Source organism: Zootermopsis nevadensis, unplaced genomic scaffold (genome assembly GCF_977971745.1).
Source record: "Zootermopsis nevadensis isolate Lab colony 2312 unplaced genomic scaffold, Znev_1.0 Znev_ptg000019l, whole genome shotgun sequence".
NCBI lineage: Eukaryota > Metazoa > Arthropoda > Insecta > Blattodea > Termopsidae > Zootermopsis > Zootermopsis nevadensis.
The window spans coordinates 7,467,660-7,494,597 of record NW_028259151.1 but is presented as its reverse complement, the minus strand read 5'-3'; the positions used below and the strand labels follow the sequence as shown (position 1 = coordinate 7,494,597).

The 26,938-nt window shown below is 39.1% G+C and overlaps 1 protein-coding gene across 2 annotated transcripts in view; it reads right to left on the bottom strand.

The window, feature by feature from the left end:
- The window catches only part of Cdk4 (Cyclin-dependent kinase 4), a 184,485-nt gene that overhangs the window by 105,775 nt on the left and 51,772 nt on the right, over positions 1 to 26,938 (bottom strand). Inside the window, exon 1 of one of the 2 annotated variants that reach the window (XM_022078936.2) lies at positions 9,623 to 9,837. The exons of the other annotated variant lie outside the window; for it this stretch is intronic. The gene's annotated coding sequence lies outside the window, so the exon portion shown is untranslated. Of the gene's footprint in view, positions 1 to 9,622; positions 9,838 to 26,938 lie in introns of those variants that run through there. 2 annotated transcript variants of the gene reach the window in all.

Here is a 26,938-nt window from a genome sequence, read left to right as displayed (position 1 = left end):
TTCTCAAGTTACAAGACCATGCTGTGCGACAATCCAAGAAGATTTTCATTTGAGACCTCGAAAATGCACATCGTTATACATCGTAATGCTGCCAAGAAATGATAATGAAGAAAGGTACTTAATATAATGAATTTTATTTATTTGTAATTAACGAATTTGAAATGCATGTAAGGCTCTTTCTTAAAATTTATCTTATTGTTATAAGAGCACGTATTCTCAACATCTGATGCTGATTCAAAACGAGGCATTTACAACTTAAAGCGACTGAGGTTTTTAATTAAAATTGATAGGAAATCAAGGAAAGTAATAGTTGTACATGCATATGTAAATAAATAACACGATTGAGATACAAAACGCTTTTTTTTAAATTTTAGCGAATATTTTTTCATAACAAATTAGGTTATATTTTGCCTTTTTTTGGGTCATATTTATCGGGTATTTTAGCTGATGAACATCCGAACCCTAATAATAAGTTTTCTCATCTGTACTCCTGATACGACCGAAGAACGCGGCCGTGTGCTATGCACTCTTCCTTCGTACTAAGTACATCAAGTTCAAATCTCGATTCTGAGAACGTGTTGTTCATCAGACCCTCCAGGAAACGCTGAGATAATACCTCACATTGCGCCACGAAGGCTTACTTTATTGATCATATTGTCATTTGTCGCTAATTGTCCCAGGTACTGACAGCGTCGTTAAATACACTGTATTTAAATAAAATGTACCCAGAATGTCTGAATTTATTTAGGACTGCACAAAATTTGTATTTATTTAGTGTTCTGTCTGACGACAGGTCCATATGAACAGGATCCTTCCATCCTTTTCTCGGACTGGGACCTGTTCATATACGTTCTTGGCAGATGATCCAGAAGTGGTTTGCCATTGCCTTCTTCTGTGTGTGAATGGAGTAATTATTGGGATGCCACGGAGAAACCGGGGAAGCCCCCGGAGGAAAACTCCGTGTTGCCTAGACCACGGCCAAGCCCAACACAAGTTATAAATTCGGGCACCGCCGGGAATCGAACCCGAGACCCCAGGATTACAAGGTCAGCGTTCTAACCGCTAGACCAATGCATGGGAAAATGAAAAAAATTCTTACATCGAAAAAGTCGCTGACGAAGTGCATTCGATATTTAGCAGCGCATAGAAAAACATGGAAAATGCATTTTACAGTGCATAAGCCGATTTAATCTAAGTGAAACTTGAATTTTGCCTAAGTTTGGACCCAAATGATCTCGTCTAGAGCACGAATTTAGTATAAAGGCAGGTATAAGTTACTGGCATTTCTGCAATGAGACTAATCGATTGCTCGATCACTAAGCAATTCCCTTGAAACGTAAAAGCTTGAATAAAAACGTGATTCAAAACTTTACATCTCAGTCACCTAAATAACTTCTATTTCTTATAACTGCTGGCGAGTTGGTCATTCGATCGTAACCCCCGGTTTCCTTTTTATTTATTTCCACAGCCTGTGTTAAAGTCTCGAAGTTTTAAACTTTCTCTAACGTCCGTGTCTTTCGAAGTTCTGTTTTCCTTTCGTCGGAGTACTTATTTTCTGGGTGGAATCAGTTTCTGAGATATACAGTCAGCCAACGGAACGTAACATTGTCCTTCAATTATGTTATTAGCTTTTAAAAACTATGTAGGCTACTCGTGTTTCTTACGGCGCGTACAATGTGGTGGTTCTTGTAGCCTCCAGGTGGCACTGACGATATTAAGGGTACTGAAGCCGACCCGCATTTAAGAACAGCTCAATCTCTAACTGCTTCCGAGAAAAGTTAAAACATTTATGGTTTTGTTTATTCAGGTCCTGAACAGAGATTGGGTTCCGCAACTACAACTCGCATGCCAGCCAGAATGTCGAAGGTCCCTGATTGTTTCCCATGGTCTTGAGCTTCGTCTTTGATCCCGTGGGAAAAGGGTGCTTGAAAGCAGCGTGTTGAAGAGAATATCTCGCCCTAAGACAGCGAAGACACCTAGCGACTTCAAAAATCTGCACAATGCAGAGATTTATAACTTGTACTCACCGAATATTATTTGGGTCATCAAATCAAGGACGACGAGTATGGCGCGTAGGGTGAAGAGTGGTTCCACGTGTGAAAACGTTGATAACCCCTGCTCTAAACAGACACACACGAATACAAAACTCGATCCACCTGTATACCATCATACGGACATGAAAAATCCATAAATTCAAGTTCAGAGATACGATTCAAGAGCATGTTTCGAGCAGTCCCTGAGAAAGTAAAACTTCGGGGTTTGAAATTTATCTGGCCTCAGCTTCGGCACAATTGGTTAGAAATATGCCTCTACAGGAAGCTCTGTCACTACCGGAAGTACCTCAATTTACGCCGTTAATCTGAATTTATAACGGCGTCTATATAGTTCCCCTGCAGTCCGCCAAATAACGGCAACAGATACCACCCGATCAGTGAGTACAGCCCACAGTTCCGATCCACAGATGAATGAATGCATTCATAAAAGTGCACGTTCGTATTAATTTTTAGGCAGAAAACCCAAACACATCACAACTCAAACACAGAAAGAATTCCTACGTAGCTTATAGTGGCTTTCGTACCTGTCAGAAACTCGCAACAGATCCGAAGGAACTCCAAAACTTCTCAATTATCAAGTCAAACTTCTACGTGAGTGTGTGGGCAGAATTCGTCTGGCTCAGGACAGAATGCAGTGACGGGCTCTTGTAAACACGGTAATAAATTTGTCTGATTCCGTAACTTGGGATATTCCTTGACTGAGTTACTATTAGCGAGGACTCTGCCGTATGAAGTTAGTTCAGACTTTTCCATCGGCTTCGTCATATGGAATCTGTTAGATCCTGTCCTTCTAGAAGACTGGTTAGGTTTATCTTTTTTTGCCCTGAAGATGACTGTCTTCTGGGTTCTTGAACCCTGTAGTTTGGTACAAGTTTACCACCGACGTTTCAGAAGTCCTTGCTGCTTCCAGAAGACAGCCATCCTCATACTCGCTGCCGTGAGAACCTAAAATCTCGCATGCCGCCCTCATTATAAAACTTTGAACAAAGCTCCGTAAAGTAACATTGTCCGCCTGGTCTCTTAAACGTTTGTAATCGATCATAAATTGGAGTGTAATTTTACTCCAAAGCCAAGTGCGACACAAAACGAATTTGTACTGAAATGTGGACCAGCGTTTAATAGAAAGGGACCAAACGTTTTTGCTGTGTTAAAAAACGTGTTTTTATTAACACTGTTAGACGGAGATGGAAAGTGTAGTGCAAGATGAGTGTTGGAGGGAGAGAAAGTCTCCGGAGGATGGATCTGGGAACGCGTGTGGCTATACGTTCCCATCCAATGCGCACTACAACCAGCTCGACCGATACACTACATCGGGGCTACAGCAACAGGCCGGATATCTGACAACTGTCATCATCTCGAAGAGGCTTTCCTGACCTAATGCCCTCTTATTAACACCCCGAAGGTGACTACGATTTGTGTCAAACAACTTTATCGACTTCAGAGGTTAATTAACAAACACCATGAAGCATGACAAACGCTCCTGAAATCTAAAGTGAGTGGAGGAGATTCGTTTCGAATTCGAATTAGCTAAGCAGACTGAAGGAAGGATGATGACTGTTTGATGTCACCATCATATTTGTCAACCAATTAAAAACACCTGCTTTAATATTCAATGACTCTACATGCCCACGGGGTGTATACCTATACAACATAACCAAACAGGTCTTCGTAACAGATACTAGATGACTTATCTTTCGGATTGAAATTGAACTCGGTCATTTACAGGATTTATAACCGCATCACCCCCCCCCCCAACTATTGTTCTCTTGTCACCACGAACTCAAACCTAATTTCGAATATTTCCGTCATTTATTTGAATTTAGTTTGGGCCTAAGAGGGAAGACGATGGGGCGTGGAGAAAACTGCACAATGACGAGCTTAAAAATCTGTACTCCTCCCCCAGTATCGTCAAGGTGATTAAGTCGAGAAGAATGAGATGGGCTGGACATGTAGCGCGCATGGATGGGACAAGAGGTGTGCACCGGGTTTTGGTTGGGAAGCCTGAGGGGAAGAGACCTCTGGAGAGACCTAGACGTAGATGGGAGGATAATCTCAGGCGGGATCTATGGGAGATAGGAGTTGAAGGAGACTGGATTTTGTTGGCCCAGGACAGGGTCCGGTGGAGGGCTTTGGTTAATTCGGTGATGAACCTTCGGTTTCGGTAAATCACCTAGTTAGTTAGTTAGTTAGTTAGTTAGTTAGTTAGTTTCCTTCCTTGTGTCGTTCTTACGATATTTTTTCATAGATTCAGTTTCCAGTTCGCTTTCCCTCAGGAAAAATACCAAATCTTGAACCAACACAAAACTGTGTTCATTCACAGAATATTGATTCTCTTTTCTTTTCGCCACTACCTCACATACCTCCGACAGTGCAGGAATACTAAACACAGCATGGACAGAAGTTAACAGCTCGGGTGTCAGACGTTGTCAGCTGGCTCCCTTTCGTCACGAACACACACCAGTCCTCAATTGAGTCCCCTCAATGAAACACTGTTGGTTCGTTTCAATTTCCACGCATGGCTTATGACTACTGCAATTATAATGGCTTGTGGTCTGTCCCCCCTGCCGTCTCCTCACAATCCTATAGTACTTATGGCACCTACAAGACGTCTGCTGCTTTACTACAACTCGTAACAGAAAACTGCTACCATAACTGCGGCCGCTGAAGACTCAGCAACAGGAACAATGTTCAAAAAATCAAAAAAACAGAGTTTTTTAAAGCCGTGCCGAGTTATTAATTCAAACACCGTAACGAAATGTGACAAACAACAAAATTTTAAAGCTCCTATAAGACTACAAACCGAACATAGTGGTCGAATGGTCAGGACTCCTGTTTCGTATTCGGAAGGTCCCACGGCTAACCTGACCGACGTTTTTCGTGGCTTTCCTCAGTCCCTCCAGAAAAAATTCCAGGTCAGTACTTAAATTATGCCACGACCACTTCCTTCCACAGCCTCGCATTCGATGCCCTATAGCACAAGCTTATGAAACTATAAATATACGACATAAAGCTTTAACGGCGATAAAACTCGATAAAATCTTCTCGGGTAACAGGCCGTGACAGTTATGCAAAAGAAGCCCGACGTTTCAGCCTCTGTCATCAAGAAATAATTTTGTCGAGGCTTACGAAGCTCCTCATTATGCAGTTTCTTCCTCTCTCCTGGGTCCTAATAATCCTCAGCATCCTTGAACACCGTGAATGCGTTTTTTCCCGCGAGTACGAGACACCCAAGTCTTACGCAAATTCAAACAGGTAAAATTAGTTTTCATGCCTATATTTTAATCTTTCGGGGTGGCTTTTAACATCGTGACTACCTACACCGGGGCTCAATTCCTAGCATATCAAGCATTTTCTCTTCGCCAACACGTCTACACCATCTTGGGCTGATTTTTTCTCCAGGAGTAACGGGATTTTTATTTTTAGGTTCAGAGATAGGAGACTCGAAGGCGAATCTTCAACCCTAATCAACATGTTCTTCGTCTCTTTCTGGACGCAACCCGAGGTTCTCCAACAACAAAGCCATTAAGATCTATTTACTGTTCACCAATCAGTGGGGCCAAAGAGGTTATTCCAGGAGGTCGGCTCGTAATTAACCCCCTAAAGCAGAATGGAAACTTGTGTACCACCTACTATAAACATTCAAACTATGCATTTTGTCCACAGATCACATTTATACACTTCGCATGATTCTCAGAATAAACTTCAGGGCCCAACTACTTCTGTAATTTAAAATCAATACGTTTCCTTTAAGGTAGGATTCCGAATACCCAGAACATAACTGAATTATTCTGGTTGCATATAATTCCGGAGAAAACATTTTGTTTTGCGCAGTTTTATTTACTGTACACCAAAATACTTCCACCGAGCTTCAGTTCACGTACCTTTTCTTTTGTATCATCAAAACACTGAAGGCCACGTACAAATTCTACGACGCAGATTATCGAGAGTTGTTAAAATCGTTCCCAGACTCAATATGGCGACCTTAAAATTAATTTGAAGCCTCGAGAATTCAAGAAAAACGACCGACTTTTTCGTACAGGTCACATACTGACAAATTGAGGCATGAAGGGGCTCGAATACGGATATAACAACATAGTTTTGAACGGGATTCTCCTCAAATACAACTTTTCCCTTGGTTTGACTTGTGTATTTGAAACGCCACTTCTGCGAAGACACCAAGAACGAAAGTCGGTTTCCGTAACAAAGTTTTTCAACCTGAGAAAATTCCACGAAAAGAACTGCCATAAGAGTTATGCCCTGTCTTCTCTGCCGGCCGATTTAATTGTTTGGAACGCACACTGCGTGTATAAATGACTCAAATCACTGTCATACCGTCATTAACATCCAGATATACTTCTAACTATCAGAAGCCGAACTGTTACGTGAACTGATGTAGTCAGTCACGAGTTTCGAAGTCGAATCACTTTCACTGGCGTCGTTCAAGAGAGAATTCCGAACATAAAAACGGGCAGAGTTCCCACTTCTCACCGTAAACAGGACGTGCACATTCATTCCCAGTACTTCCCCCAACATTTCCTCGAAAATGTTGTATGAACAGCGTATTATTTTGAACGGATTAGATTTTAAATTGTGCGATCACGTTACTCAATTATGCTTTCCAATGCTGAGCTTAACCTTTCCTGTTTACTGACAATAAAATAGCCTAAATGAAAGATATCTAATTTGAGGCATGGGTTTACGGTAATAAACAGACGTTTCTACGGCTCCAAAGTTAAAGGCCTTCGCGTATGTGCGGGAACACAACACCAAAATATTGATACACTTCGTAAGAATACGTTACACAAATCTGTACACGACTGTGTAAGAAGTTCAAAGTTTCACTGTGCCGACACGATAATTTACATTGCACAAAGCTGCAGGAGCCTCTGAAAAAGCGTAGTTAAATAAACTATACATAAGTTGGGGGTAACGATAACAAAAAGAATTGTGTAATAGTTTTAACACACTTATATAATAAAAGTTTCGAGATAAAAGAAATTACACTTCTAAAGTGTTTAATCTGTGGGCCTAGTAGATTAGTCTATCCTTCAAAGCAGAGAAAATCATATTAAAATTCATCCTAACAGCATTTCTATGGCTTGGGAATCTTTCTCAAGATAGTCTTTCCACAGAAATTATAACCTTCAAAATACGTAGGTGTAAGCTCCACACACTGTCATGTTCAAAAATTATTATGGTAAATAATAAAGACGAACAATATTTCCACCATATCTAATTATTCATGAGCTTTACTCCAACATCGCTGTTACAAAATATCAGCTTCCTCGACCTCTCTGAATTTCGTTTCTGCGACGAAACATCCGAAACGGAAACCACGTAATTCTTAATTTAGTCCACGAATTTATACTCCCCACAACACTGGACAGAAAACCAAGCGCTGACCTTTTAGCGGTGTTTATTCCACATTACAAGTCACACAATTCAATAAACTAAAAACAATGGCGTCTACATCACGTGCTTCTCATTCTTCTTGAACAACTTAGAAGTTTCACGTTTTCCTACAATCTACAACCACACGAAACCCTTTTTAATGCGCTTTTGCCAAGTTTCCATAACCGCTGTGTTGATATTACGGGTTAAAATGGAACCAGAATGGTAGACACAAGGGGTTTCAAGAATGTAGATAAAAAGTAAGAGTTTTAATGTCATATACGCATGCGCGTTAAACAATGATTCATCGGTCACGAGACTTGCACAGTGACTTGGCCTCTTGGATGACAACCCACCATGCGAAGTCAAACAACGAAAATGTAACTAACAATGGCCACTGTGGTCTTCCGAAGTGCAGCTTCGTAATCCAGAAGACCATCGGCATATTCACAGTCGTGAATTCTCGACATCCATTAACTTCTGGTTCAAGTTAGTTATTGTTATGAACAGCTGTTGGCTCAATAAATGTGGTAACGCAATATGAAAGATACATATTCTTTCGTTTTTTATTTAATCAGCGACAATGGAAATGCTTGAACACGTTATCACACCAATTCATCTATGCACACGTGCGAGAAACTTGCGTTTCGATTCTTAATTAGTTCATCATCCCAAAGTGAATAAGATTGCCTTGAACCCTTTTTTAGTGACAACAAATATGACTGAAGGTCCCGGGTTCAAACTTCATGCTAGTGACAACTAATTTTAGGGTTTTTAGATTATTTATTCAGTTCTTGTAAGCAAATTCTGGGATAATTCCTTGAACCAAATCACGCTGCCCAACGCATTACTCATAATCCAACTGATAAATCGTTTTAAATTAACACACATTTTAATACGAGGAACCGCTACTCAATTCCAAATCAACAATCTAATAAAAAATAATTTTGATTTAAACTGTTGCATTTTGTGTACACCGTTACACATAAAGGCTTTAAATGCACTATAAAATATAAAAAAACCATCACTTTGTGCTTATAATAAGTTAGAATTTTAATTACAATGTAAAGAGATGTTTAACAGTGTTAACATCTTTGCCTAAAACCTTTCAGTAAGTTCTCGCGACATGTAACACGTGACCTTAGTGGTTGTTTGTTTCTCTCACGAAGGTTTTCATTGTTGATAATACTTTTGTCTACATAGGCCCTGGAGAAAAACGTGAACGCCCAAAAATTCACAAAGAAATTTACTAAAAAAAATGCATGGCAGTTTCATACGTTTTCCTACTTGTTTTCGAACAAAATGCTGTCACCTAATTATACAAACACTGTGTACTATTTATATTTAAATTATTTAGAACCTTATCTGTCTACAAACTCTGTATGAAACATTAACAAGCCCACATCTCGACAGCTCAATGCTCAAATTTTTAAACACTGTATTATCTCGTATCAACAACAAACAGCCTCTTGCACTGGCCAGCCACTTTGGATTTGGGTACGTACAGAGCCTTACGTCCTTTTCAACCTTTGTATTATAACGTCCTTGGGGTTCGTAATATGACCATGTTATCGGACGTGTAAATATACACGTCATCCTTATGCTTAGACCTATAACAATGAAGGGGTAGAAGTCATGAAGGCAAAGCTCGTAAGAACCAGCGCCAGATGGGGATTAAATTATAAAGCGCATTAAAATTCCTACAAATTAAAACAATCAAAACGTACAAAACCACAGATGTCCTGAAACCAACACCAAATTAAATCCAGAATCATAAAATACAATTTTTAATTGTCCCAGTTAATATACAAGGTTAAAAAATGCTTCCCGTCACTTCCATTATGGAAATACTTAAATTATGACGCAACTAAAAACTCGCTGAATGTTAACCGACTTTAGCTGATCCAACATTATCGACAGTCAAAATCAGCTGACAGGGGGCAATCATGACATTCAACTCGATCACACAAGAACCGGCGTCTTAAAACACCTCAGAATGCTTTTGAATTTGATTTTCCTACCTACAGTGCACATAAAACGCCACACCGTATTTGATATATAGCAAGATCAATTGAAAACAACAAAAAATATATACACTTTTGACAACAATGATGTGTTCACGTGATAGAAATGCTATCTTAACCTAGACAAAGGAAAGAAGTTTGCAAGTTACTTACTTTAAATGCCGTTTAAATCTCCTCAAGTTTATCCTGTCAGGAACTGATGAAAGACGGAAATGTTATATATCCCAAATACTTGTCATATGTACTCAAAGCATCGTGTAAAAGACCACCTCAAATGCAAACACCGACACTACTTCACCAGCACCACACGGGATACCCTACAGCAGCACAACCCGGCGCAAACTGATTGTATAACTCAGTGTCAGCGAATGAATGAAATACCCGGCATCCTATATCAAAGAACAGAACTGGAAAGCTACCTCACTATGCTTGTTCCCAAACAGCACGAGAAGCGCAACGAATCCTTTGTTCTACTCTAATTTTTTATGACATCATGTAAGTGTATATAAACACGTAGCTGAGTGTTTTAAAACATTATTTTGAGATTGAAACGTATTACCTGTCGAAATAATTTTTAAATGTTTAAAGTTTCGTGTGTTCAGTCTTTCGACGCACAGCCCGACATCTACTGGCCGTACTGTCATGGGAAAAAAAATGCTATCGTAGGCGCGTTAAACAAAAATGCGGTAATGTTCACTTTGCTTTAAAATAACGCAAATAAATACTGTTCGTAGTCATTAGTCGAAAATATTTCCATTACTATAATGGATTTAATTTATATTTATTATATTCTGCTTTTGTATCAGTGATAATAACAAAAATGGCGATGTTCTTAACAAATTTCAGTGCGTGTATTTATTATAACATGTTTTTTTTCATAGTCGCTTTAATAAGAACAGCTAAAGCTGATCCAGTCTCAAAATCCAACATTTACAGTAACAAAATGGCGGGCAATTTGGATTACTTAAACATAGTTATCCTTAATTATTACAGTGAATCAAAATATCCATTACTTCCATCGACGGGGGCAGAGGATTTTTCCTCTAACCTCTGCGTCCAGACCGGCTCTGGGGCCAACACAGCCTCCTGTCCAATGGGTACCGGGATCCTTTCCCGGGGGTAAGGCTTTGCTTTTACTTCGTTCCTAGGAGGAAAAGGACTAAAGCACTGGATATAGTCTGCGTTATTATTAATAAGATTTGTAAATAATTTTTACTCAGTTCCACGGAATCCAGAGTTTGCACGACCTGTTCAGCAGTTAAATTTTTGTAAAAAAAAAAAATCAGTATGAATCATGACGTAAACAAGTCTACAAACTCATAAGGTGATATTGTTTGCGTGGAATGGAAAAGTCTTGAATGCTTATTTTCGAAATCGGACCGTGTTCTTGACGTTATAGTGCTGTATAATATAAAAATATAGCTACGGTGGTCTAGCGGTTAGAACGCTGGCCTTGTAATCCTGGGGTCTCGGGTTCGATTCCCGGCGGTGCCCGAATTTATAACTTGTGTTGGGCAAGGCCGTGGTCTAGGCAACACGGAGTTTTCCTCCGTGGCATCCCAACAATTACTCCATTCACACACAGAAGAAGGCAATGGCAAACCACTTCTGGATCATCTGCCAAGAACGTGTATGAACAGGTCCCAGTCCGAGAAAAAGATGGAAGGATCCTGTTCATATGGACCTGTCGTCAGACAGATCACTAAATAATAATAAGATGAGGTGGTCTAGCGGTTAGAACGCTGGCCTTGTAATCTTGGGGTCTCGGGTTCAATTCCCGGCGGTGCCCGAATTTATAACTTGTGTTGGACAAGGCCGTGGTCTAGGCAACACGGAGTTTTCCTCCGTGGCATCCCAACAATTACTCCATTCACACACAGAAGAAGGCAATGGCAAACCACTTCTGGATCATCTGCCAAGAACGTATATGAACAGGTCCCAGTCCGAGAAAAGGATGGAAGGATCCTGTTCATATGGACCTGTCGTCAGACAGAACACTATATGAAAAAATATATAATAAAATAATATAAAAACAGTCCATATTTAATTGGAAAAAGTGGGCACTGTTTTCTGTTGTGGATGAATCTGTCGAAATAAAATCAAACGTGTGGTGATCCAGCCAGTCATTTTTAATTAACCAACTTAACATCACAGTACTTCGATTCATTTCACATCATCTCGTCCTATTTTCCTGAGATAGTCCAGGAAAATAGGATTATTCTGCCACCCACGCCCGTATCTACAAAACACATTTTAATAAACTAAAGTTTCAGCATTTAATTTTGGTATGGAAGGCAGACAAATATCTTCTTCATTTGGACACTCAAATATGTTTACTTGCTGTTGTCAATTCGCAGATACTTGAATATTCAGGGACAAGATTCGAAACTGTGAACGTTAGAAATAAGATTATAAGCTACATGCAAATTCTAACACTTCGTGATTTGACAATGGAGAAAACCACCAAATTTCGTTACTGCGAAATTTTATTTTATTTTAACCGTTCGTTAAGATGTTGATTATTTTTATTCTCTTCGTAATTAGTGTAACGTCCGCTGTTTTTCGGCGTTCTAGAAATATTTAAGCGAACTGTTGCTTTTAACTCGTATAATGTTACCAGTAAATTATTTAAGAACTTTTATTTCAAGTAATTGTGATAGGTTACTCTCTTCTTTATGACATATTCTGGAATTAGTTTGTATTATTTACTAATAATTATGCTAAATTTATTTAATGTATATTACAATTAATGTGATATTTATATTTGTTACGAAAAACCTTGTCCAATGTGAACGTTCACTCTCCACTTTTAATGACAATTACGATAACACATCAGTGGCATCATTAACTGCAGAATAAATTCATTTTACATAATTATAATAACTGAACAGATTATTCTACGGGGAAAACTGTTCAAAATAATACTCAGACCTACCAGTACATCTGAAGCATAACCAAAATTTTAAACTATATAAATAATATAAAGAATGCTCCAAAAAATGCATACACAATGCTGACGTAGTTTTTGGGACAATCTGTATATTAAAACATATTCAGTATGTTATATTAGGGTTTCCCACGGAGATGAAAATGACATGTTCCTCTGGGTTGTGACGCCGTGTTGACTATTAAATATTTTCTAACGTTTCGGATAAACACACTGTCTCTATTCAGCCCTGAAGATGGAGACAGTTTGTTTGTAACGTTGATACCTACCTACGAGTCCACACGGAGTCACAACACAGAATATTGGATATTCATCCATTGGTATTTGTGTTATTATTCCCTCCAGTAAAACACAAATACATGTCACATTTCCTAGCTTTGAACATATCCTAAAGAAATGATTCTCACAATCGGAGGTTCTTAAGGAAATGCAATTTAAAGAACTTGCTCAGCGAGTTAACTTCATCGGTCCAGCAGCCGGTGGAATTGGAATTTCCCCTGCCCCCTTATCTGGACTCCTTGGGTGAAATTCCGGCACACAAGTTTCCTGTGCTCCTACTTTGATATTTCCAGACAACCCCCCCCCCCCCCCCCCAGATAAGGTTCCTCCTTCCTTCGCTGTAGTGAAACTTTCGGCGTGCCGGATGACAGAGACTCGAGGTGTTGACAAGCAGCGTCTTACGAAATGGGGGATAACAAATTTAGACAAAAAATTCTAAAACTCAGTAGCAGTTTCGTTTGTCGTGCGTAGATGATGATATTCATGCGCTGATAGTACGTCTCCATTATCTCGAAAATAGGCTATAGGTTTCTGTAGTCTGTGTAAAACTCAAAAGTTCTAAATACTTTGCGTTCCCGTCGACCTATTAAGGTATATGCCCTTATTTCTCCAAATGAACAGAATTTTCTAATTATTAAATTTATTTCTACAGGATGAGTCAGAAGTATGTTTACAAACTTCGTGTGCGTGCTCCAGGATCAATAATAAGAAAAAAATGTTCCTATTAACATTGGGTCGCAAATGTTTCATTTTCGAAATAATAGCCAAAAATAAGTTTCAATTAATTGACTTTATATCAAAGTGAATCCAGCTTCCAGCAAAGATTTTAAATTAAAATTTGTGCAGGAATTGTTCTCGACATGCTTTTTGGTCCACACATGATTCCATCACGTCTAAGAGGACCTTCAGATCGGCGATTCTTAAGAAGACACTTCTTACCACGTCTCCTTGAAGCTGTACCACTGCCATTTAGAAACTGTGGACTATTTAGGACCTTTTGGACATTCTAGAGGAACGTATCGTCTCCAATCATATTTCGTGAAGACAGTCGTAAGATTTTCCTCCGAAAAGTTCGTAAACACCCACAATGCTGCCCTAAGAAGCTAGAGAGAAAAGTATGAAATTCCTTTGATATTATAAAGCAAGATAAATTATGGACCGAACGTAAACCAACACACAACCCGGGGTAACTCAGTGACAATGGACGACCAAGGTTCCTGCCTCTGCGTCGAGACCTGAGTTGGCCCACCCAGCAGTCTATCCAAAGGGTATCGGGCGGTCCTTTCCCGGGGGTAAAGCCCGCCGGGGTGAGACGCTAACCATTTATCCCCATCTAGTGTCTCCAAGCGCCTCCGTGGCGTGTAGGAGGACAGCTTTACTTTACGTAAACCAACAAAAGGCTCTGTTATTGGCAGTGGAAACAGCAGAAAGGAATATTATTTTTCCTTAGAAGACAAGCTAAAATTGAGTCAGACATTGGTGGCCTACAGCTTGAAACTATTAGCATGAGAGGAATTACCTTTTTGAGACACTCCCTTTATCCTGAATTACATCTTGCCCTCACTCTCTGTTTGACTGCCTGTTAATTACTGTTACTCATGAACAAACACGTTAACTCATTCTTTCATGATACGTAGGTCTGTACAACTCAAGGGATCTGCGGAAGTTGAACTCGGTGACTGTACCTCATCATAATCAATGGAGTCCAGTTCACATTTCCACATATAAGAAATCTATGGGGTACAGATCTTCTTAAGAATCTTACGATTATTAAGCTTTCAGACAATCTCCCGCCCTTCATGAAAGCTTTGAGCTCATTACCTTGTTCACAGAGCAGAGGTCGACACTATCCTCAGCTTAATTCATACCATGTCCTCATATTCTGTACCTTTAAAATATTTCTCTATCTACACCTAGGTTCCCAAGTCTCTTCAGATTATCCAACTAAAATGCTATATTAATTTGTCGTGACCTTAACAAGATCTAGACCTATCCGTGACCTGAACTTAACATGAGTATGGTCATTCAGTGACCAGCAGTGAGGAAGAAATAAGCATGAGAAAAAATGACATCGAAATGAACTTGAAAATTTTAAAGGCCTCCGTTCGTAAACGCTACGGCTGATAATATCGTGCCTTGTCATGACCTTGACCACACCGTGACCTCAGTTTCACATGACTATGACAAATCATAAACCTACAGATCAGCAAAAATATGCATGACAAAGAAACATGAAATGACGTCGAAATTCAAATCGCCTCTATTCGGCATCCCCTTGGCCTGATATAGTCGTATCCTTGTCATGGATTTGACCTAACCTAACACAATGTATACAAAATTAACACAACCCTATCTAAAGTCACACAACCAATCCTAACGACATAACAAAACAAAACTAATCAAACACAAGGCAACGGAACTTAACTTAACCTAACCCAAACTAACCTAACTTTACCTAACACAACATAACCTAACCTAACCTAACCTAACACAACATAACCTAACCTAACCAAACCCAACCCACCCTAACGCAACATAACATAACCTAACCTAACACAACACAACATAACCTAACCTAACCTAACCTAACACAACATAACCTAACCTAACCTAACACAACATAACCTAACCTAACACAACCTAACCTAACCTAACCTTACCTAACACAAACTAACAAAACCCAACCTAACTAAACACAACTTATTCCTTGGACTATTGCAGTGACATTGAGCAATCCGTGACCTCAAATTGGCATGAGTACGGTCACTCAGGTACAAACAGATTGGCAGAAATAAGCGTGAGAAAAACTGAAACTCAAATGACCTTGAAAATTTTAATGGCCTCTAATCGGCAAACCCTAGTTATGATATCTTCGTCACCTTTACACGACCTAGACCTATCTTCGACCTCAAATTGGCATGAGCATAGTGATTCAGACGCCTACAGTTTTTGCAGAAATAAGCTTGATAAAATTTGAACCTAAAATGAAAATTTTAATTCATCTATACGGCAAAGGACATGACCTTTACCTATCCATATCCTCTACTTGACATGACTATGGTCACTAAAATACAAACAGGTCGGCAGAAATAGGTGTGAGAAAAGTGAACTTGATTGACCTTGAAAACTTAAAAGACATCTATTCGGTAAACCCTTGGGCGGATATTCTCGGGAGCCCCGCAAATTGATATAACTATGGTGACTCAGATACAGAGAAAGAAACGTGAGAGGAAATGACCTTAAAAATTTATAGGGCCTCTATTCGAGAAGAACTTTGAGAGGATATTTTCGTGAACTTGTCTTGAAGTTATTACATCTGTGACCTATACTTGACACAAGTATGATCACCCGAATAAGTACGGTTAGGCGGAAATAGACGTGCGAAAATTAAGTTTAAATTACCTTAAAAAATTGAAAGGTCTATTCGGAAAAAATTTGGGCTACTTTTGACGTGACCTTCATACGACATACAAATTTCGAGACATCAATACGAAATAGCATGACCATTTCAATACCATCAGTTCGGAAAATATAAGGAATTATCCAGGTCTTCTCCAGCACTTCTCCAGGACAACCCCTCGACCAACCGAAGAACACGCTAGAAATTCTCCAGGACAATCTAGGATTTATCCAGAACCTTTCCAGGACTTTTTCAGGAATTCTACAGGACTTCTCCAGGACATCCCCACGATCGCCCAATGAACAAGCTAGAAATTCTCCAGTACAACCTAACCCATCATAAACAAAAGAACCTTATCTAACCTAAAGAACCTAACCTTACCTTAGCTAACCTAACCTAACTAAACCTAACCTAACCCAACCTAAGCCAATGAAACTTATCCCAAGATTTTTGACCGGAGACGGATGGAGAGGTTAAAACTGATGTCAGGTTTTGTGGATGCGGATTCAACGCCACTCCCACGCTCTTGCGAAGGTGACAACAAAGATCTGACGGTCACAAACCGAAACAGTAACAACCTCACAACTGGGCATCGGATAGGATGGCGAAACAAGCAGTCACCACAGAATTTTAGCGGAAAAACCTCCTCGAAAACATCCACGAAGATAAAAACGGGTGGATAACAATATGGCTCTGAGGGAGAGAGATCGTGAGAATGGAATTCTCTCAGGATCATGTCCATTGGCGATCATAATACCACGGATTCTGGTTGAACACACAGAGACGGCTGAAGGATTACTTAACCGGAGCAAGTTCCTCTTGAAGCGAAGATAATCATTTCACTGGAAGAATGATTTGGGAACAAGCATTTATTATAACAATAATATTTTATGAACATAAGGTATGCTACGAATGAACATTGCGTTCCATGAGTCACTCCAGTGACGCCACAGCACTGGCCCTCCTACTTGGTAGATATTTACTTCCCTTCAGTTGTTTAACGTCTTAGCAAATAATTAACGCACAGCTTTCCAGGAATGAGATCATATCTGCTGGGATACTTCCTGTGCTGTTACTCCTAGACATAAATAATGAATTCCGCAAGTAACTAAGTAATCAAAATTACTAAGTAAATTATAGATTTAGTCTCCATGTGCCGCCTTCAAAGACTTTTTCGAAAAGAAGTTTCTTAATCCTGAAATACAAATAAACAAGCAAAATGGAATGGACACTAATTTTCATAACATAAATATACTTGATTAAAAGTAAAGAAAGAATGTAATATGCCAAAATAAATAACCATGCAAATAAATAATGAGTATAAAAGTAGTCCTCTGTTCAATATCTTTATTTCTGTGACATTTAATCGGAATAGTCAAATGTATATTCCAATAATTCGTTGCTGTTTTTCCGTCTTCTCTAACTAACTGAATGACTGACTAATTAAATTAAGTAGTTAAATTCCCCGTCATTAGAGGACTCCAAACTCACAACAGCTCGCCATCCGTCTCTGAGCAGAGCCAGATGAATCCAAATTCGCAACCTCCCAGATCATATTAATATTTTCCTCCCAACTCCACCAGAATCTCTCAAGTGTTCTCTTTTTCCAGACTTTTTCAACTAAAATTTTGTATGCAATTTTCGTCTGTCCATGCTCGCTACATGATCTGTCCATCTCACCCTCCTCACTGGGGCGAAACATTCAAATCTTTCCTACGGCGCACAAATGCTTAATCCGGCCTCTGATACAGGTCCTATGAGAGAACACTGAACGAGTCATAGTGGTCTATGGTGCACATTCAGACACGCAAAATAAAATTTACCACAGAAAACTTCTCTCTTCAAAGCTTTGAGTTCGAATATGTGGAGACACAGTACCACGTAAGATAAAAAACAAACGAAGAGATAAGAAATAATAATAAGACAGTATTATTCACTGGAAACGTGTACACATCAAATATTTAAGACAATTCCCAAGTGGAGTATCGGGTTCTTCTTGGAGCTTATGTAATGCCAAAGTAAAAATTATGAAATTAAAAACTTTTAAAAATGTTCTACGTTTCTGAGGCTGGCTCTGTCTCCACTTTCAAGCAGGGGAAAGGGTTTGTACTCCGTTGTGATTGTCAGAAAAATTAGTCCAGAACTTCCAAAACGTAGTCGGACGTCATTCTTTATATTATTTATATATATTACTTTGTTTTCTATTTTACTAATATTCATTTAACCTTTATGTTATTTACATTACAGACTGATACAAAAACAACAAAACGTTCACCCACACTAAAGTCACATTGAGCATGATGTATATATACAGAACAACATCGAGTGTGTTATTAAAAATGGAATAAAAATCTCAAAAAGAACATCGTTTGATATCTGGTAAAAATCTGATAAAATGTACGCTAGCATAATGTATGAAAATTGTATTTGAATTATTTATCGTTTTGAATCTTTATATAATTATATACACCTGAGGATGGTTCTTTTAGGAACTGAAAATGTCGTGAAACATGAAAAATGATGGTCTAATGTAAATCGAATATTTCGATAAAGAACATCATTTAATATTTTAAATATTTTAAAATGTTAATTATTGTAATATTTTAATATTTAATAAGAATTATTGTGATTAGACGGACAAGATTTAATATATAATATATAATTATTTATATTTTTATAAATTTTAAATTCAATGTCGAATAAGAACCACTAGCATATTGCACAGAGTTGCCACAAACTATTTCACACAGGTTTGATAGACACGTGTATGCGTAGGAATATTTTATAGCAGCTCACTGGTTGGTTGGTTGATTATTAGTTTATTTAACGACGTTGTATCAATTGTATTGGTTACGCAGCGCCGAAAGATAAATGTGATTATGAAGGGCTGTGTGAGAAGCATATAGCAAGAAACTGACATGGTATATTTCAATGTAACACTGATATCTGTATGAAGGGACTGAAGGAAACTGTAACAATTCCTTAGTCAGGACATCAGATCTTTCAGCCGAGATTCAAACCGGGTTTCCTACGAATAAAACGGATAATTGTTCGTCTGTATATATTCCCCAGTAAGAAAAGTATTCAAACTGTAGGCAGCTCAGAGGTTTGCAAGGGCCGAAATTTTAGAACTTAATCCAGCCCGACCCAAGGTCCATTTGGCCAGCCCGAAGTTATCTTCAAATATATTACCCGTACCCGATCGAAGACCGACATCCTTTTATTCCAGCCCGAATTAAGCCCGATCTATTTATAATCTACCCTGGCTGTTGAGTTAGCAATAAAATTGTGCTTTCTAGATAAATACCAGTAATTTGTAAGGAACTGTTTTACGATGCAGTAAGAACTTTTGGGTTTCCCAGTAAATATTCATGTGCAGACGATCAGTCAGGTTAAGAACAGCTTGAAGCCATACCTCCACTCTGCCATACGCTTTCATGGTATGGTTCGTAAGCATGATAGGCGATTTGAGCTTACCTTTATATAGTGATTGTAAGAGAGTTTTCTCTTCTGGATTCTTTAAACGTATGCAGTTAAGAAAACTCTCGTTTTGGTAAGGTCATGGAGGTGAATTTTGTCATTATTCTTCTAGAGTTAACATCTGTGCATTGTCTGCATTATCAATGAACCTGTTAGTCTAGACTGTACACCTGCATTGCATTGTGTAGCAATAAAGCGCTCAGTTTTACTCTTTGCTCTGCGTGTAGATTTTTATTATTACGTTTATCGTCAGGGTCGAAGATAATCTGTTGGCCGGGTTGCCGATTCCACTACCATACAGGAAGCTTTGTACGTGCCCCTTGATTACTAAACGAGACAAAAGTTAGGGATTTTGTGACCAGCTGAGCGACTATTAGAGACTTGGTTACGTGGATCTTTTAGAATAAGGTCATCGCGTGTGTATTTATTCACGAAACCACTGGAGAGCTAAGGTGGAGCTCTATATTCTTAAACTCAGCACTGACCGGAAATGAGCGATATTGAATGTCGGAATGCTGTTGTCAACCTTGACGCAATCATAGCGGGATTATTATCCGGTACAAAAGCAGTAACCGGAAGGTTCATTCACATCTGCACAAAAGCCCGCCAAAGCCCACCCGTATCCGAATTCAATCCACACCGACATCATTTCATTAAGATAAATTTTTAATGTTATTCTCCCATCTACGCCTAGGTTTTCCTAGAGGTAGTTTCCAATCAGGATTTTCAAACAAACTGTGTACAAATTTATCACCTCCCCCATGTACGCTACATGACCTGCCACTCTCGTCCTCCTGATTATCAAACGACCTCAATTTGTGTTCGTTATTTAACGTGAGAAGTTAAATTTCATGCTTTTACTGAGTAACATGAAAAATTGTGGGTTTGTATGTTTTTATCTTGGACAGCAGACGGACAGACAAATTTCCTGAAATTTTTCATGAATAAAATGTTGATTTATTACCGTCGACTTTCCAAATGTTTAAATTCTGCCAAATTTTCAAGGGGTTTAAACTTCTGTTCTTTTCGTATAATGATTCTGTCATGAAGTTTGACGAACGTGTACTTAGTTTCCTCTGCGTTTACTTCTGTGCCAACTAGTAGAGCTTTCGGTTTGGTTTTTCAATGATACAACAAAGTAACAAAAAACCAGAATAGAAAAGAAGACGATGTGCCCTATTCAGTTTCAATTCTTCTTTGTGAACGGACGTATATAAGTATCACTTATCCAGCTACATCGAATCGGTAAAGATATACAAAATGCACTTGCAGGACTCTCGCCATCTTTACTAACACAAAAGATTTATAATTAATGTCCTAGTTTAATGAAATCCTATATAACAAAAGGACTCTTCAAAACAGTAACACAAAATAGGCAGGTTTTAGATATTTTATCAAATACTAAAGCAACGCGCTCCTTCCGAAGCGCTTTCTCTAATCTGATATTTTACTTCTATACGTCGCTGTTCAGAGGCCAACTGTTTTGGTCAGTCAACTTTCCACGTCCAACCCCACCCTTGCAAATCTTCGTCTCCTTTTTTTCCCCTTTCAAATGAGAAAAACGCAAATAATTAAACACATTAATGAAATTCTATATAACAAAAGGACTCTTCAAAACAGTAACACAAAATAGGCAGGTTTTAGATATTTTACTAAATAAATCCGACCCATCAGTTGTATTTTTAAAAAACTACATGAAGATACATCAACACATTAAGACACTTTCTAAAACCTTTTAAAAAAACCGTGAAAACCCCCTACATTAAATAGCATCTGTATCTAGCATCTTAGCTAAGTTGCTCAAAAATACCCTGAGAAAACGGAAAGCTGCTTTAGAATTATACTTAAAAACACACAGAACATCATATTATATAGAACTAACTTCAGTCCTGCGCAATATACAGTAGTCTCTTTTATCAGACCTGAACGGGACAAAAGGACGGTGGGATAATCGAAAATGTCGGATAATACAGAAGACTAGGTTACTCTTGTGGTCCACTCAAGAATTTAGTAAAAATAAAACAACTTTAATACTCCAGAGAGATTTAATATTTATTAAGTTACAAAGCAAGACACGCGACTCAACGAAATATTCTTGCATCAGCACTGAAGATGGTCCCATGAAGACCGAAATGCCTCTGTTTATATACCAAATAAACGGTATTTAAATGATTGTTAAGTTGACTGAACATCAGTCAAAATATTTTCAGTATGTGAGGTTACGTAAGAACAGCGGGAAATGGAGACACAAATAAGGAGATTGCGCTGGAAGTTGGAAAATAATATTAAAATTGATCCTGGAGAAATACAGGTGTGGAATGGATTTTTGCTTTTCAGGATAGAGGATAGCTGTTTATTTTGTGAACACGGCAAATATCTGTCAGGTTCCATTAAACATTTGTCCAGCTATCGACTGTTAGAATCTCAAGGATTGTGCTTCGTCAATCAGGAAAGAACAAAGAAAGAAGAGTAGATGGTACGGATCTCCGAAACGTCGGCAATACTGCATGCTTATAGACTGCGCCACAACCGAAAATTAGGACCAGCATCTGCACTGATTCGCCGTGACAGCCGGAGATCAATACGTGAAGGGCCCCTGAGGGCGAAGTCCTGCCGAAGCACAACTTCGTTTTCTAGAGAGATTATTGAAAGTGAGGGATTTATTTCTGTTGAGCAGATATGTCCTGGTGACATGACTGCACCTGTGTATTATAATAACACACTGGAAAGACTGAGGTGATGGATTTATGATGCATGGGAGAACGGGATTGGTCACTTTCCCACGAGCAAGCTTAGAAAATCTGCACATTTACTGTTACAGCGACAAGAACTGGGTTCGCCACGCGTGTAGCTTACTGGCGGGCGATACTGCGCGCATCAGTGTCACAAGGTGGTGGAAGATGGACCTGTCAGTCCCACCAGCTTCAGTATCGACACAAAATCGATTTCAGACTAAAGACGCAAAACCAAGACAGAAATGCGTAAACATACGCAATTCGTGCTGATTTTTACAATCTGTTCCGTTGGTACGCCTTAGTTTTTATTGATAAATTATATGTGTGAGATGCAAGCGATTTAAGTCTTTAAAGCACAACGTGGTTCAAGATTAGAGAATTCTGCACTTTATATTTATGGATTTAGAATGATTTTCACTGCAAACACGGAACATTCCCCAAAACAGTTTAAAGAAGTTGGTTTCTGTAATGGAGACGTGTTGTGCTTTATTTGAGGTACGGTCTGAATTCATAAATCATGCAGCCCTCCCAATCTCAATACAATTATACCCTAAATTAGATCTCCAGGTTAACTTCAAAATTTCTCCAAATACCACCCTCCTAAGGCTCTGGTCAACATTCAGAACTGTGTATACGAATGTAATCAAGACCCTGCCCAGCCTCTCTCCTTGTTCCACTTTTCATCTTTTACCATCTCCACTTCCAAACGCCTTACTTTCACTAAACCTACCTAAGCCAGGACGAGAAGGCACTGCCTGAGAGCCTTCATTGCCTTAAGTATATCCTCCACGTTACATACGTCTACTGTTATTAGTATATTATCTAATTGCTACCCCATCACTTTCTATTCTTCTCTTAAACTTCCATTTTCGTTCTTTCCATTATTTCTCCCATGCTTAGCGCTCAGATCAGGGAAACTTTACCGATTCAGTCATCCTGACAAAACACGGCATTGCGACCCAGAAGACCAACATCGCCGTGAGAACCACGAAACTTAGACCAAAAGAAAAGTTCGTTTCGCCAAACTCCACGGTGTACAACCCCCCCCCCCTCTCCCTCTCTCCATGGTCCATTCTGTCCCATCGCCGATAGAATTAAATACTTTCATGAAATGGCCCTTCTAGAGTCTGCACAGCTCAGTGAGCATAGTAATTTGGCTACAGGCTGGAGGACTGGGCTTCGTCTCTCAACGCTACTGTGTCCAGGCACCGACTCTGGGACCACCTAGCCTCCTATCCAACCTATGTCGATGATAAGGGGGCCATATTATTTTTATTTAGTGTTCTGTCTGACGACAGGTCCATATGAACAGGATCCTTCCATCCTTTTCTCGGACTGGGACTGGGACCTGTTCATATACGTTCTTCGCAGATGATCCAGAAGTGGTTTGCCATTGCCTTCTTCTGTGTGTGTGAATGGAGTAATTGTTGGGATGCCACGGAGGAAAACTCCGTGTTGCCTAGACCACGGCCTTGCCCAACACAAGTTATAAATTCGGGCACCGCCGGGAATCGAACCCGAGACCCCAGGATTACAAGGCCGGCGTTCTAACCGCTAGACCACCTCATCTTATTATTATTTAGTGTTCTGTCTGACGACAGGTCCATATGAACAGGATCCTTCCATCCTTTTCTCGGACTGGGACCTGTTCATATACGTTCTTGGCAGATGATCCAGAAGTGGTTTGCCATTGCCTTCTTCTGTGTGTGAATGGAGTAATTGTTGGAATGCCACGGAGAAACAGGGGAAGCCCCCGGAGGAAACCTCCGCGTTGCCTAGACCACGGCCTTGCCCAACAAAAGTTATAAATTCGGGCACCGCCGGGAATCGAACCCGAGACCCCAGGATTACAAGGCCAGCGTTCTAACCGCTATACCAGCGTGCCATAGCATGACCTAAATACAGAAATGAGTGGAGCTATACCTCCATACACACGTTTTTATAAGAGTAAGGTCAGTTACTTTACTTTAATCTCATTTAAATGGACTTTAACCGGACTCGACATTTCCGACCGAGCTCACGAGATTGTTAAATACACAGGGAATCATTTAAGAGTTTCAGTTCAAGCCTCTTGTTTGCTAGCATAACTCAGGATCCAAAGTAAACTATTGATTTGTCTGGATGTCTGAATTCCTTGGCATGATGTCATTCATTCATAAATAATAAATGGTGTCCGACACATGTAAAGTGGAAGATATCTGGCTGATACGGTGATGATGTCATGTGAATATGTTTAAATAGTAAGTTAGTGAAGGTTGTCGCATTGTCAGCTGATCGTTTGTTTTGGTATCTTAAAGCAGCACGAGCCTGTTCTGATGGACGAATCGGTTTGAGTCAGTGACAAATGAAACAGTCATGGACTAAAGTGGCCAAATTTGGGCGTGTGATCGAGTACGAAGAAACGATACCATTCAACAGCATGACGCATCGCATACTGGGAATGGTCAACGCAAAGACCAGCTTTTAATAATAAACTGTGAAGTGAGCTGAGAGTCTGATTTTATTATTTATTATTCATCGGCTAACGCGGGGATTAGGCACATTAGTCCCTAGAGTCAGATTTCATTTCTGATTCAATGGATTGTTTCAGGCAGACATTCCCTCCATGGACCGGTCTACTGCAAGGACTCCGCTTGCGTTGCCCCTGTGTGACGAAATAAAAATTGTTTGAAATGCCTGATATCAGAAAGCACGCCTTTTTAATATTGTCAGTATTTGATAGTAAACATCGCTGTGAAAAATTCTTAATTTTAATTAAAAATATCTCATCAAGAACTAAGATTCGTCTTACTGGGGAGATGCGTTCGAATCAATAAAAATGAAACCTGACATTGAAAGATAAATGAAACAATATTAATACCAAAGCATTTCACTAATAACTGATTTTGTTAAGGAAACTTATCTGTTGTCGTGTTCAATAATTTATTCCAGTGACCGCTAATCGTTAAGTTAGTGTGGTCGCAGGTCTTACAATGTTGATAACTCCTGAAGAAATGTCTGTCTTCTGGGTTGTAGCAGCGACGCCCTGACGATTGAGACAGCAAAGACCTCTGAAAAGTTGTTTGGTAAACTTCTACCAAACTACGCGGCCCTACAACCCAGAAGATAATCATCTCCTAGCCGCCGCTGTGAGAACCTCAAATCCTACATTCAGAACTTCCCTAAACGTAGTCCTGAAGGGGTCATTAAAGATGTCCAGCTTCAAATGTGAATCACAACAACGAAGATTAGAATTAAACTAACTTCTTCGATTCATTGGCTCAGTCTTATCAGTCTAGGAAAATTTATTATTGATAAAAGTACACAGTAAGCGATTATAAATACATTTGAGTGTTATAGTTACTGCTTCAAGTACGAAGTCTGGTCTTTAAATAACTACAATTTATCGACACAGGCCATTTTAATTGTTCATTAGCATTAATGTACTTTCGCCTCTCAGTAGGGCAAAGGCCAACTTTTAATTTCGTAGCCTGAATCATTTATAAAGTTGACTCACAGGAGGTATTTCTGGTCAAGAGATTAGGGTTGGTCCATGAGAGGTTTTTCTTCGAAGGACACTTTTTAATTAAGACAAGCTTATACCTTATATTATATTCATAATCATGCTTAAGGACAGCCATAAGCACCTCAATTGACATGTCACTTGAAAAGTTATGGTTACAGTCAGGAACAGTATTTCACTGACTGTGCTGCTTAGTGACTGCTCAGTCAGTCGGTATAATGACTAGTCAGGGACTGGACAAGACGGGTTTGATTCCGAGCAGGTACATGAGATTCTTCCTTGGACGCAGCTTCTGGGACTCTTGCATTTTGCATCGGGGGCTATTTTCTCAGTAGTAAAACGCCTGGGCCTTCAATCCCCACAGAAACCTTGCATCATTCAACTTCGACACGTCATCTCAAAGGGAGGATACACCGAAAATGTTTTACATTGAGGACTGTATTTTCTATGTTTACAGTTCGTTTAAATGCAATTCCGCAATGTGCAAACATACCGTGTTTAGCAAAGTATCAGAGATCACTTTGCCCAACAGATGAAAACAAAAACTATTGGGTAGGTGATAATGTGTTGCAACTACGACCTTTAAGAGCGACTACATCGTTGTGACTGAAGAAATGGGGCAAATGGGTTTTTACTCGGTGGCAGTGGTCCTACAATAAGACACAAAACAATAAGAAATAACAGAACAATGAGACACAACAAAACAATGAGACACAACAAAACAATAAGACAAAACAAAAACATAAGACACAACAAAACAATGAGACACAAAATAAACATAAGACACAACAAAAACAATAAGACACAACAAAACAATGAGACACAAAAACATAAGACACAACAAAAACAATAAGACACAACAGAAACAATAAGACACAACAAAAACAATAAGACACAACAGAACAATGAGACAGAACAAAACAATGAGACACAAAAACATAAGACACAACAAAAACAATAAGACACAACAAAAACAATAAGACACAACAGAACAATGAGACAGAACAAAACAATATGACACAAAATAAACATAAGACACAACAAAAACAATAAGACACAACAGAACAATGTGACAGAACAAAACAATAAAACACAAAATAAACATAAGACACAACAAAAACAATAA